Source organism: Chelonia mydas, chromosome 7 (genome assembly GCF_015237465.2).
Source record: "Chelonia mydas isolate rCheMyd1 chromosome 7, rCheMyd1.pri.v2, whole genome shotgun sequence".
Lineage (NCBI taxonomy): Eukaryota > Metazoa > Chordata > Testudines > Cheloniidae > Chelonia > Chelonia mydas.
Genome location: NC_057853.1, coordinates 19,735,612 through 19,750,831, shown reverse-complemented (window position 1 = coordinate 19,750,831; position 15,220 = coordinate 19,735,612). Strand labels below are relative to the sequence as shown.

At 45.8% G+C, this 15,220-nt stretch overlaps 1 protein-coding gene across 3 annotated transcripts in view; it reads right to left on the bottom strand.

The window, feature by feature from the left end:
• Positions 1-15,220, bottom strand: part of GRIP2 (glutamate receptor interacting protein 2) — a 471,570-nt gene that overhangs the window by 262,589 nt on the left and 193,761 nt on the right. The gene's annotated exons all lie outside the window — the stretch shown is intronic.

Sequence of the window (15,220 nt, the reverse complement as noted above, 5' to 3'; positions counted from 1 at the left end):
CCTCTTTCCTCGTCCCCTGGGCCCTCCACCTGGGGCAGGTGGAGGGTCCGTGGCTCCCCACATGGCTCTTACCCAAACCCGGCTCCAGTTCCTGGCCTAGCCTGGGGGCGGGACCTTGGGGGCCGAAGAGACGCAGCTGGGCCACGGTAAGAGCCACCCAGGCAGCTGTGGGGAGCTGCAGATCCTCCATCTTCCCAGGGTGCGGGGCCCAAGGGAAAGGGATGTGGTCCAGTGGCTGCTCTCGGCCCCCCTCACCCCAGGTAGGTGGAGGGACTGTGGCAGCTACGGTGGCCTGGGCTCCCTGGGCCTCTCTTACCTGGGCCGGGCTCCAGCTTCTGGCCTGGCTGGGGGCCGGGGCCTCAGAGGGAAGAGGAGGGACAAAGGGCTGGGCTGGAGCTTGGGCCCTGAGACCTACCCCCTTTGCTTCAGAGCCCACGTAGGGTTGCCAACTTTCTAATCGCACAAAAGCAAACACCCTTGCCCTGCCCCCAGCCCCGCCCCTTCTCTGAGGCTCCGCCTCTGTTCATTCCATCCCCCGCTCTGTTGCTCACTCTCCCCCACCCTCACTCACTTGCTCATTTTCACCAGGCTGGGAGAAGGGGGTTGGGGTGCAGGCTCTGGAGTGGGGCCGGGGATGAGGGGTTAGGAGGCAGGGGGTTGCGGTGCGGGAAGGGATACAGGCTCTGGACTGGGGGTGCAGGTGCCAGGGTGGGGCCAGAAATTAGGGCTCCAGAGTGTGGGAAGGGGCTCCAGGCTGGGGCAGGGGGTTGGGGTGCGGGGGGCGGGTTGCAGGGTGCGGGTTCCAGGAGGGAGTTTGGGTATGGGAGGGGGCTCAGGGCTGGGGCAGGGAGTTGGGGTGCGGGGGGCGGGTTGCAGGGTGTGGGCTCCAGGAGGGAGTATTGGTGTGGAAGGGGGTTCAGGGCAGGGGGTTGGAGTGTGGGAGGGATGCAGGGAGTGGGCTCTGGGCGGTGCTTACCTCGTGGGGCTCCCTGGAAGCAGTGACATGTCCCTCAGCACTTAGGCGGAGGCGCAGCCATACAGCTCTGTGTGGTGCATGTTGCCTCAGCCCTCAGGCGCAACCCTAAGCCTGCGTGGGAACATCTACGCTGCTTTTTTTTAGCCCTGTTATGCAAGCCTGAGTCAATTGACCTGGGCTCTGAGACTCGTTGCTTCTTTTGGGGGATTTTTTTTTTTTTTTTGCAGCGTGGACGTAGCCACACACACACACTCCCTCACATGTACATGCCTCTTGCATCTCATTCTCCCCTGTGCTCACCAGTTTGGACAAAATGATCATTTGCTACTGCAGGCTGCTGGCCAACAACGTATGATTCAAAGAGCTCCAGACAACAATTAAGAAGGTGGCCCCTTTATTCCCACCTTGCTGAACAAAGAAAAACAGGAAATAATCCCTTTTTTGAACAGCACTTTAGCGACAAGTTCTATAATCTAAGACATGCAGTCCCCTTGTCATTCTCCTAGTTATTGATTCGCAAGGAATTGCCGCATAACAGTAAAGTCAACTCTTCTGTTCTTCCGGGCAGACCACAGAGCTGTTAACAATCACCCCCATTATCCTTTAGATAAGTGTGTGGAGGATGAAAGGAAAAGGAGTACTTGTGGCACCTTAGAGACTAACAAATTTATTTGAGCATAAGTTTTCGTGAGCTACAGCTCACAGATACAGACTAACACGGCTGCTACTTTGAAACCTGTGTGGAGGATGTTAATGCTAGGAAAGGAGGGGCTCTCGTCTGTGGTGGTTCCAGTCAAACACTCTGGATCCGACATCTGTCTTGATTAAACTTTAGTGATATTTTGCTTAGATTAATTGGCTCCCCTAACCCAACCAGTGCAAGAGGGTCACTCTGTTTCCACTCTGTCCATTCGGTTTGCGGTCACTTCACATGACAGATGAAGCTTTCCCGTATGCCCCATCGGCTTGCAATGAAATTACAGAGAACTCTGTCTCCAGTAACCAGCGCTCTTTAGAAGAAGTTTCATAGATTCATAGGCTGAAGTCCGAGCTCCACTGAAGTCAATGGCAAAGCTCCCATTGACTTAAATAATGCCAGGAGTACACCCATAGATTTTAAGGCCAGAAGGGACCATTATGATCATCTTGTCTGACATCCTGTATAACAGACCCCATGATTCCTGCATCTAGCCTAACAGCTTGCAGCTGAACTAGGACATATGTTTTAGAAAGACATCTCTGTTAGATTGTGCCTTCTCTTACACAACTTCCTTGCTATAGAAAGAAACAAGTTGACTGTGGCAGGAATGAGGGTCCACACACAGCTGGACAGATAATCAACAGGCATCCAAAATTAAGCAGTGAAATTCTCTCTGAGGTTTCTTTTTTTCCTGGTGCAGCAAGGAACAGTATATAACCACACGAGTCAATATAAACAGGGCAGCCTTTTGTGTCTCCAGAGCTCTTTGTCCCAGTTTCTAATTCATAGGACCCTCTTGTTTTTTTTTCTAAAAGGAACAGAGCTTCAGTTGAATTTCTGGGTCCTCAGCATCTCCGAACATCAATCCCTTAAGTGTCTAAAATAGGGCTTCAAAACCTGGGGCACCCAAAAATTATAGGCCATATATGAACGTTCTGGCCTCCACCTTTCTACATACTTTAGGTGAGCTAGTCACTGTGGTTTCCAAGTAGCACAGCTAAGTATTGTTGTTATTGTATCACTGCTGTACTGCAAATTGCAGTGAGTGTTCTTGGGACATAGTGGGTTTTTATACAAAATATGGAGGTGTACAATGGGAAGCTGATCTTGGGGGAAATGGGCTGGTGGACATAAAAGAAAAATAAATAATGAAGATGATCCTCTGGAGGAAAACCGAGCAGAAATATCCCTAACAAAGGTGAAAAAATGTGTCTCAGCTCTGCAAAAACAAACCAACCAACCAGCTAAATAAACATACAAACAAAAAGAGAACCAAAAAACCCAACAGATTTTACACAACACAATCCAATTCTTTTGCCAGACTTCCTCATTGGAGTCTGCTGGCTTGTTCCTCTGGACAGGGAGCCCCAGGGCTGGAGCTCTGAACTGATGTTTGAAAGAGAGAAGGTGTTTTACACTGTGAGGGATGCACTTTCAGAGAAACAAAAGGTTTGCGAGAAGCAATTAAGCATTTCCCATCAAATTTGACATTTGGCATCTGCTCAAGCATCTGTTGAGACTTGCTTTGTTTCCAGTTAATATGTACAACACAATACGATTTAGCCTTTAGCCGAGTAGCTCACAGAGCACAAAATCTATTTCTGGGGATAAAAGAAGCAGGAAAAGACTTTTTTGGCTTTACTTTTAAATTAACACAGTCTCTTCTCTCTTTACTGCTAATATTATTAGCTCTCTTGTGAATTTAACAAGGGAGAAGGAGAGAATTACCCCCTCAGACAGCTAATCCATCGACCTCTCTCTGCTCTCCCTTTTCTTCTGCTGCATTTCGCTCAGGTGTGTAAATGGAGAACACTTCAAACATATCAAGCCTTAGGATGGTAGAGATGACACAAGAAAAGAAGGGCCAGAAAAAAAACACGTGTCCATCAGCTCACAGCAATACTCTCTCATTGGGCCTGACTCATATAAACCACTAAGCCCCAGCTAAATCAAAAATATACCCACCTTTCTGTATCCAGTTCTCCTCTAAGGAAATTTTTAAATCAAGGACTTGAGCATGGGCTTCCTCTTCTCCCCACTGCATGCCCTTTTTTCTGCAACCTTCTTTGCTTGAGAAAGACTGCTTCTAATTCAGTCAGACCAGTCAGTATGGGACCACATGCTTCCCTGTTACACAGGTTATACCGAATGACTTTTCTATGCTCCTAGTCCTGCAAGCTTGAGAAGTGAAGAGTCCAGCATATTGAACTTGGAGTTATTAGTAGTGCATGGTGCTCACTACAAAGCCACAGGGCTGGATTTACCAAGATCCATCTTGGATCACAGGAGAAAATCCCTGATAGCCTGCTACTTCTCCAAAGATCAAGGATTTTTACAGCAAGAAAAATGGTCATTTTATTTTGCAAAAGCTGTGACAACACAATGTAAAGATCTCACTAGGTAAGTGATCAGGGACAAGTGCCAGGGCCCGATATTAGCGTTGTAATCACAGCTCCTTGAATGAGAGACAGTCACAGAGTAGCTCCAGGCCCCAAATAAGTTAGCCTTCCTAGCAGCTTCACAGAAGCCCAGCCAAGCATGGCACTCAAGGCTGGCTCCTGTGGAATGTGGGTACTTGGGTAACTGGTCCCATCCAAGCAGGTGGCCTGGAGGCCAACACTTTGGCTAACAAGAGGACATGATTCTTTGACCACTTAGAGGTCTGATTTCTATGGTGTCTATCTTTCTCCAACTGCTGACAAGACCTAGTCTAATGGATGGGACACTGCTAATTAAAGAGCCTTTCCTTCTTAATCTTCCCCCTCCACAGCTCATGACAACTACAAATTGTGCTATTCATGTGTATAGCTCAGGTTATTCATGAAAGGAAGCACTTCGCAATTAGCTTGAAAACATTTATTCCAAGACCGCTTGCAGCATAAAAGCAGGGAAGCAAACTGAGGATGCAGATATCTCTCAGGTACAACTGACATTGCAGGATGAATATCTCACAACAGAGCTTTGCCCCACTGATGAAATGAGGGAGCGAGAAAGAACACATGATGGAAGGGAAAATATAAGTTCAACTCTGAGGATAACTCACCAAGTCTGCTGAAAGGATATTTCATTTGGGTTTCTGTTAGAAGTGTGATTCTCTTAGAATACATCCAGCTAATTCAATTACAAATAAATTGCAGTTTGAACCTCAAGGGAAAGTTAGAAAAGACTTTTTAGCTTCATGAATCAACTCACATTGCTGGAAAAGTGCATTGGAGTATAGGCTCCTAAATGCGTGTACATGCGTGCACACACACATAAAAAGTGCAGAAAAACATACCATAGCTTTAAGCAGGTGAACGATCCAGTTTCCTCAGGCTGTATGTTAGGATACAGGATCATCAACTCCAGTTATGTAAAAATGACTGCTTCACTCTAGTGGTAGATCCACTGAGGTGGCACCTTACTCTTAGCAGCCCACTGTTGTTTTTCCAGCTTTGTTTAGAAATGGCATCTCTGCTGGCTTTTAGGTCAGCCTTCCACCTGTGGCCAGGCAGAGAGCCCCCAGATGAATAGTTTAAAAGCCCACAAACAATGAGAAAGGAGAACGAATTGTGAATTAAAAACAATCTCTTTCATTTACCAAGGGCATGGTCGTCGCTAGTCTAAGGTTGTGCTTAGCTCACCCCTGCTTCTCTTACAGCAAAAGAACAAAAGGTGACACTTCCCCTAACCCACAGGGGCCTGGAGTATTAAGTTCATCCAAGAATCAGCCTCCCTGGTAGCATTTTTTCTTTCTTTTAATATTCAATTAAATTTTAGTGTGCAAGAAAGTTGCTGGATCGGCAGCCCTGGAAACTGAAATCCTCAATTTAGGAAAGCAGGACTGGAAGGGGCCTCCTGGGTCATGGAGTCCAGTCCCCTGTGTTTGCTGGAAACTCTGTCATATAATCCCATTCATATTTACCCAGAAAACGTGCAGGACAGGGAGCAGCAAGGCAAGGCCCTCCCACATCACTAACACTCATGTCTGGTCCTGAGGGACTAATTTTATTCCCATTCAATCCTTCACCTCTCTGACAATAAGGGTGCCAGTTTTGTGCATGATCACCTGTCCACTAGGGGCTTTATAGAGGCCACCAAGTCATTTCAAATAAGCCACTGACAGCCATTTTATGGTAAAGACTTTCATCTGGAAATGAGCTAGTGACCTAGAGTGAAAAGGCTGCAATTCACCAATGAATACCTGAAAACAATTATATAGGTTAGCACATATCAAATTAGGATGTGGATTTGCTGTCCTCAGAAGATAAGCCTTCAGCATTTCAGTTTGCCTTTACAAAGAGTAACCTCTGAGCCACGGGATAATAGTTTAGAGCACTTCTGCATAATAACAGCAGCATATCCAATTAAAAATATGTATATATGAAACTAACACCAAAAGGCCTCACTTTAAAAGAGCTGGCTGAGTGAACACTGCTCTGATCCCTCTGTCCATAGCATGGCATGCTTATCCAGCCAATACACTCATTCTCTTTAACACAAACGGATGTGATAATAGAAGGAAGATTATGAGAGTATATGAATGGGTTTCATGTAAAATGATCCCTATGCCTCCTCCAGATACTGATTTTGTACTCAAAGGATGCCAACAAGTCGTGACATTGACACTGACACTAAACCACATTTGCTACCTGTTCTACACAGGAACAGTCACAGCAGTGATGCTGCCATGCAACAGAGTGTACAGATGATGAGTCTACAATAACCGTTCATATGTAGTGTTTTCATCTGGGAATCTCAAGGACTTTAAAGTTAATTAAACGTCACCACCACCTCACCCTTTCAGTGAGACAGGGATGATGATGATGTCCCTTTACCAGATGGGTAAACTGAGGTACAGAGCACAACTCAGTGGCATAACCCAGGAGTTCCAAACCCCAGTCCCTTGCTCTAAAGACAGCTCCTATTGCCTTTATGGTCTACCATTTTAATGACAGTATAGAGAAATCGTTGTGATTTCATTTACTCTCCTGATAGCTGAGATATGGCAAATACAATTCTTTCACTGCCCACACGTTTTGAAACCACTGGGAGTTTTGCCTGAGAAAGGACTGAGTAAATACCTCAGGCTTTGGCCCATTTCATTCACCAAATGCATAAAAAATGTGACAGTATATTATGGAACAACAGCACCCCAAGGCGGTTATGAAGCTCTGGTGACAGATGAGTAGAAGTAGCATGCTGAAATTACAAATAAAATGAAGACTCGTTTAATGAAGTACAACTATTTTATCATTACCACTGAACCATTGTTATGGGTCCTTTAAAGATAAGGTTAGGTGAAGCAGTTGAAACTGCTGATGAAAAAAGTATTAGATGATAGAAACTGGGGGTCAATTGAACTCCTGCTGTGCACAATTTCTGGTCATTAACTAAATGGAAGCATACTGAACACTCTTAACCAGCAAGAAAAAATCCCATAAAGAAAACAAACTTCAAAAGACATCCAGTTAGTTGTTCAGTAGGAAAAGAAAATAAAACTAAACTGGCAAAGCACCCATCACAGTGGCTAAGCAAGCAGAATTAGAACAGAGAGGGTTGCAGGGCCACTGGCCATATTGAGAATATCTAATTGTCTTAAAAGGAACTATAATCAAATGTACAACAGAAGTGGCAAGACTTCCACTTTCCATTTTCATACCTCTACATTATGCTTAACCAAGCTCTCCAGATTCATAGAATCATAGAATATCAGGGTTGGAAGGGACCTCAGGAGGTCATCTAGTCCAACCCCCTCCTCAAAGCAGGACCAATCCCCAACTAAATCATCCCAGCCAGGGCTTTGTCAAGCCTGACCTTAAAAACTTCTAAGGAAGGAGATTCCACCACCTCCCTAGGTAATGCATTCCAGTGTTTCACCACCCTCCTAGTGAAAAAGATTTTCCTAATATCCAACCTAAACCTCCCCCACTGCAACTTGAGTAATCGAGGTGTCCCCTGAATAGATATGTGGACACAGTTGGCAGTGGGCTTTGTTGCAAGGATAGGTTCCTGGGTTAGTGGTTCTGTTGTGTGGTTGCTGGTGAGTATTTGCTTCAGGTTGGGGGGCTGTCTGTAAGCAAGGACTGGCCTGTCTCCCAAGATCTGTGAGAGTGATGGGTCATCCTTCAGGATAGGTTATAGATCCTTGATGATGCGTTGGAGAGGTTTTAGTTGGGGGCTGAAGGTGATGGCTAGTGGCGTTTTGTTATTTTCTTTGTTGGGCCTATCCTGTAGTAGGTGACTTTTGGGTACAGTTTTATATAGGCTACCAAGCAGTCATCCGGTCATAACAATGTGTAATTGCTAACAAACAGCAGCAGCCCTTTCTCAGACTTTGAGAAACACTACGATATGGTGAGGAACATTGGCAAAGGAATTTTGGGCTGAAGTAAGAAAAAGGCCTCTAGGACTAAACTGGATTAAGAATGTAAGCAAACCCTGCAAAGGTAACAGTTCTCCACCATACTGTTCTCTTTGCTCATCTCCATAGTTTCTTTCCTCAACCTCCCTCTAGCATTCTTCAGTATGTATTACAGGTACCAACTATGGCTATTCTCTTAGCAGTAAATGAGAAAAAGAAAAAGAAAGAAAAAGAGGGATATTGTGGAAGCAGAGAGATGTTGAAATAGGGAGAAGAATGAGGCACTCCAAACTAGTTAAAATCTTAAAGTGCCTGATTCAGTTTGATAATCTAGCTGGGATTTAGGCCAGTTATGTTTTTCTCAAACTAGTTCCCTCATCTCTCAAAGATCTATGTTCTTTTCCATAAGCAAGAACAGGACAAAGCTCTGTTCTGAAGATGGTAAAAGAGTATTCCTCCTCTGAGGCAAAAATGAGAGTGATGCCAGCATCACTGACCCAGCAAGAAGACTCCAAAATGTCCTCTTTTATCTATTAAAACAGATGTGTCCCTGTCTGCTCCAACTAGGCAGCTACTGATCTGTTTAGGAGTTTGATTAGGACTAGACGTAAGCCAATCATGTAGTGAATATATAAGCACTTTGTGTCATTCCATACACAATCAATATAAACAGGTTTCAATCATATAAACTGTGATTATCGGGGGCTGTCAGACATTCCTACTGATGTCTGATGCCATCTGGTAAACCTATCTATTGGCTTTGTTAAATCAGCCAGAGGATTGTGCAGAACATTCACCACTCTGATTTCTGAATGCAACAGAGCGGAACACAAATCTTCCAGCTGCCCTGAAGGAAATTGGTGAATAATGTATCTGACATCTCTGCTGTACTCAGCTCGACTTCTCTCTTTTTAGTGGCATTTCATTCTACCTGAAGGGCCTTTTGCTATTTAGGCCTAGTTCACCAGCATACTACCACATTACATTTAAGTCATGCTGAATCAGGAAAGGCTCCAGACTTGAACTTTAGAAAGGAGAAAACGCGCTGCTAGTGAGAGATTCTCCTATAGAAAATTCCTTTGGTGATAGTGCACTTCCTCTTTCCCTTAAGTGGAAGGCTTCAAGCAGAAAATCTACCCCTCTAATTTCATTTGGTCTTTGAATTTACGTCCATATCCCTAGTCCCTGTAGGGGTTAAACACTGAGCCTCAAGGGCTTCATGATTATCTTCCTTGCAGTACAGAGGACATTTCTTGGTACATTATGGTAAAGTGACCAATCACACTAGCTCACCTCTTTATAATGGGGTTATTCCTGGGTTTTCAGGGAGCCATTCCGAAGATACAGCTTTGCCATGGCAGATCATTGGTCTGTTCCAGGACAGCAATTCCTATGGAGTGGTTCTGGTACTGATACATTGTAGCAGGGGCAAAGGGAAATAAAATCAAGTTGCTAAACATTTACACTGCAATGCTTCCCAAAATGATGTAGCACTGAGGAATTTTTCCTGTTCTAAAAATAATTTATTTTATTCATTGTTTCTAATAATCTCTTGAAAAAAAAGATAAGAAAAATAAGAACAAATTGGTGGGAACGATTATCTTTGATTGTTTCCCTTTATGTTATGTCTTTGAGGGATCCGAGTGTGGATCAATTGATGCTTAGGAGTCTATCTTGTGCCCTCATGGAGCTAGGAGGTTAATAATAGAAAGACAAAGCAAAAGCTAACTAAAAAACCCACTAGCAATTAAAAGTAATTGGTCCATTTTACTGCTCGATAGTCACATGGAAGAATTCCATAAGAGCCATGTGAGGGCGGTAAGTGGTCCGCAGCGTTGTGTTTTAAGGGCTACACACAAGCAAAGGTTTGTGCTGAAACCAAACAAGGGTGAAGGTGGAATCTCTGAAGGTGCTGGGGTGGTGTGTTTGTTTGTTTTTGGAGAGGCTTGCCTGCTTTGCTCTGCTGCAGGGCAATATCCAGTCACCCAACATGGATTCAGAGTCTGGGAAAGGGGTTGTAGAGCCACTGGACGATTCAACTTTTCCCCTTTGAAGTGTTTAGTGAATGTAGTGCTAGTGGATGGCCCTGAAGAGTGCTTGGTATCACAGATCCCATGTGTAGCACCGCCCAGCCCTACCAATCTAGAGATCCTCTAGAGGTACATGATGAGATCAATCTTCATGGCCATTCAATTCCTGGCATCTTTTCTGAGAGTGCAACAAGGGTGCCAGTGATGGCAATTCTGTAATGTAGACACCTGCTCACTAGGTACTGGAGTATAGCAACCGACTCACTGCATGTAGACTACTAAACAATAATGACTATATCAACCGGGGGCCTTATTTCACTTGTATGCTCAAGGGTGTCAGGATGGGGAGAAAGAAAAGGAGTACCTGTGGCATCTTAGAGACTAACAAATTTATTTGAGCATAAGCTTTTGTGAGCTACAGCTCAGTTCATCGGATGAAGTGAGCTGTAGCTCACGAAAGCTTATGCTCAAATAAATTTGTTAGTCTCTAAGATGCCACAAGTACTCCTTTTCTTTTTGCAAATACAGACTAACACGGCTGCTACTCTGAAACCTGTCAGGATGGGGAGAAGAATTCAGGCTGAGAGTTGGATCAAAACCTATGTACAAGTCTGTATACATTAGTCCTCCAAGAATGGCAGTTTTAGCTACTTGTATTACTTACTATGTATCACTCTTATCTGGTGTCTGCTCTGTCCTCTTCAATTCAGTGACTGGATGGAAGTCTAACCATTTGTTTCAGCAATTTTTGCATCCATCCATGTGTGGTTTCTGTTCCTGAGAGGGATGGATCTATTACATTTTTATTCTCATCTCTTTGTGGTGATGCCTGAGGGAGAAAGCTCTGTTCATAAATATATTTAAGCAATTTCTGAGGGGTTTACAGGAAACAAACAGAAAATCTACACCTTGCTTGGTTTATCTCATTTGTCTTCCAGACACTGATTGTGCAACTCTTCTTCAATAAGCTTTATTTCCTTTTTGTAGTCAAGCTCCGAGTAGTCAGCTGTGTTTTAAAGTCTCATCTCTTCAGAGTTTCATGCCCTGACACCTAGAGACCCTGCTCTGACCCATACTCAGGTGACCCATCTGTTAATGGAAGAGTTATATACACAGTTATAATTTGTAGAGTTATACCCTCCCATTGGTGCAATTACCCCATTGCGGTCATTGGGATAGTTATACCCCTCTCCACTGAGCAAAGTTACACTGCTGCTATTGCATCAATACTGAGACCCTCTGTGCTTTACATGGTGGCTATTATTGGTATGTTTATGCTTTCCTGTGCACATCATTACCTTGCTACTATTATCTGTGTAGTTAGTTATACCCTCCTAACGGTATAGTTACATTGCTGGCCATATTAAATTGTTTTCCACAGCTGTAGTTACATTGATGGCTTTATCTAAATACTGTGGTTATACCATGCAGTCAGCATGCAGTGGTTGCCCTATTACTATAAGTTATATAGTACTAGCATTCCCCTGATATAAATGCCTCATTCTGAGAGTAGGTCATGGGAGTTACATTGCTCTATGTATAAATAAATAGTACCAGCCTGGTTCTCTAAGGTGTTACACTGTTTCTACATCCATGTAATTCCCAGTGTAGAACAGGTATAGAGTGGAGAATCAGTCCCTCAGAGCACTGAAATCAAACTTTGATAGGCCATTTGACAAATAGGTAAATCTCCAACTCATCCTAATTAATTCAATATCATAAGAAAAAATGGTTACTTACCTTCTTGTAACTGTTGTTCTTTGAGATGTGTTGTTCATGTCCAGTCCAATCAGGTGTGCGCACACTGCATGCACAGTCATCAGAAAGTTTTCCCTTAGCAGCTCCCGTCGGGTTGGCTGTGGAGCCCTCTGGAGTGGCTCCTTCATGGTGCTCAATATATGACCCTGCTGACCTGGCCTGACCTCAGTTCCTTCTTGCCAGCTACTCCGAAAGAGGGGTAGAAGGGTGGGTATTGGAATGGACATGAACACCACAGCTCGAAGAACAACAGTTACAAGAAGGTGAGTACCCGTTTTTTCTTCTTCAAGTGCTTCTTCATGTCAGTTCCAATCAGGTGACTCTCAAGCTCCACCGAGTTGAGGTCGGAGTTAAAGAAATGCTGATTGGAGCACTGCTCTGCCGAATGCTGCATCGTTTCTAGCATGTCGGGTGATAGCATAGTGAGAGGTAAATGTATGCACCAAGGACCATGTTGCTGCCCTGCAAATTTCTTGTGTCAGGACTTGGGCCAGGAGCACCGCTGACAAGGCCTGTGCCCTTGTCGAATGTGCCATAAGTATCGGGGCTAGGACCTTGTCCAGCTCGTAGCACATGTGGATGCAGAACATGATCCAGGAAGATATTCTTTGAGATGAGACTGGGAGTCCTTTAATCTAGTCTGTTACCGCTACGAACAGCTGGTTCGACTTCCTGAACAACTTAGTGCATTCTAGAATTTGGTGTAGAATGCTAGTGCTCACCAAACATCCAGTGAGTGTAGCCTCTGCTCATAGCTACTGGCATGAGGCTTAGGATAGAAGACAGGTAGAAAAATGTCTTGGCTAGTATGAGTGACACTACCTTGGGAAGAAAGACTGGGTGAGGCCTGTGTTGCACCTTATCCTTGTGGAAGATTGTGTAGGGTGGATCAGAGGTAAGGTCCTTTAGCTCAGACACCCTCCTAGCTGATGTGATGGCCATCAGGAAAGCTACCTTCCATGATAGATAGAGAATGGAGCAAGTCACTATTGGCTCAAAAGGAGGTCCCATTAATTTGAAGAGGACAAGGTTGAGGTCCCATGCTGGGACAGGCTGTCTTGTCTGAGGATGTACGCATTCCAAATCCTTGAGGAAAAGGCCTACCATGGGTTAGCAAATACAGATTGGCCGGACTCTCCCAGGTGGAAGGCTGAGATAGCAGCGAGATGTACTTTGATGGATGACGCTGGCAGTCCTTGTTGTTTCAGGTACAGAAAGTACTCTAGAATGGGTGGTACAGATGCCTGGAGTGGAGGTGTACACTGCTGGGCACACCAGCAACTGAACCTTTTCCACTTAGCTAGATATGTGGCTTTAGTAGATGGTTTCCTACTGCCAAATAGGACCTCCCTTACTGGTTCTGAGCACAGAAGCTCCATGGAGTTTAACCATGAAGCTTCCAGGTGGTGAAGGCAGCCGTGGTCCTGAGTGATCAGATCGGGATGCAGTGATAACTTGATCGGAGTGTCCACTGACAGCTCCAGGAGCATAGTGTACCAGTGTTGTCGGTGCCACGCTGGGACCACCAGAATTATCTCCTCTCTGTCCCTGTGGACCTTGAGAAGTACTTGTGCACGAGAGGGATTGGGGGAAAGGCATACAACAGGGCAATATCCAGTCACCCAACATGGATTCGGAGTCTGGGAAAGGGGTTGTAGAGCCACTGGACGATTCAACTTTTCCCCTTTGAAGTGTTTAGTGAATGTAGTGCTAGTGGATGGCCCTGAAGAGTGCTTGGTATCACAGATCCCATGTGTAGCACCGCCCAGCCCTACCAATCTAGAGATCCTCTAGAGGTACATGATGAGATCAATCTTCATGGCCATTCAATTCCTGGCATCTTTTCTGAGAGTGCAACAAGGGATTGGGGGAAAGGCGACCTCCCTGGGAAGCAGAAACACGTCTGTGATCGAGCCAGGATTGTGACACTGGAAGGAGCAGAACATTGGACACTTCCTGTTGCTCCTGGTGGTGAACAGGTAAAACTGGGAAAACCCCCACCCTTGGAAGATGGAGTATATGACATCCAGATGGATGGACCACTCTTGATTGTGGAATGATCTGCTGAGGTAGTCTGCTAGTTCATTCTGCACTCCTGGGAGATAGGACGCCTCCAGGTGAATAGAGTGGGCTATGCAGAACTCCCATAGCTGGAGGGCTTCCTGACATAAGGGGGAGGAATGGGCTCCACCCTTCTTGTTGATGTAAAACATGGCAGTGGTGTTGTCTGTCATCACTGCCATGCACTGACATCGTAGACGGGCCTGAAAGGTACGGCATGCTAGCCATACTGCCCTGAGCTCCTTGATGTTGATATGAAGGAGAAGCTCCTCCCATGACAATAGTCCCTGCGTTTGTAGGTCTCCCAAATGTGCACCCCATTCCAGAGCTGACGCATCTGTTACAAAGGGACAAGGAGGGCTGGGGGCTGTTGAATGGGATTCCCTCGCAGACTGCCAGGGGGTTGAGCCACCATTGGAGGGACTCTAGTACTTGCCCTGGCACCGTGACCACTACGTCCAGGCTGTTGCGTTCCGGGCGGTAGGCCAAAGCGAGCCAGGCCTGCAGTGGCCTGAGCCTCAGTCTCGCATGGCGGACCATGTAAGTGCAGGCCGGAATGTGGCCAAGGAGACTCAGGCATCCCCTTGCTGTGGTAGTCGGGTACCGCCTGAGGTTTTGAATAATGTCTGTTATGGCTTGGAACCAGGTCTTTGGCAGGAACTCCCTTGCCTGTACCGAGTCCAGCGCTGCCCTGATAAATTCTATTCTTTGGGTCGGTGATAAGGTTGACTTGTTCATGTTGAGGAGGAGACGCAATCTCTGGAAAGTGGATCTGACCAATCGGACTTGAGACTCTACCTGCTCCCTGGAGTAGCCAGTCGTCGAGGTAGGGATATACCTGCACCTGCCTCCTCCGAAGGAAGGCTGCTACGACTGACATGCACATGGTGAACACTCGGGGAGCTGTTGACAGGTCGAAGGGGAGGTCCGTGAACTGATATTGTTTTTGATCGACCACAAACCATAGAAATTGTCTGTGTGCAGGTCGAATAGCTATGTGAAAATACGCATCTTTCATGTTGAGGGCGGCGTACCAGTCTCCTGGATCCAGAGAAGGGATAATTGTACTTGGGGGGAGACCATGCGGAACTTCAACTTCATCTGTTGAGTCCTTGCAGGTCGAGGATGGGTCTGAGACCCCCCCCCCTTGGCTTTGGGGATTAGGAAACAGTGGGAATGGAACCCCTTGCCCCTTAGCGCCTGAGTAACCTCCTCCACTGCCCCTGCTGCGAGGAGCGTCTGCACCTCTTGGATAAGGAGTTGCTTGTGAGAAGGGTCCCTGAAGAGGGACAGGGAAGGGGGGAAGAGAGGGGAGGAGCAGAATTGGAGAGAATATCCCACTTCTACAGTGT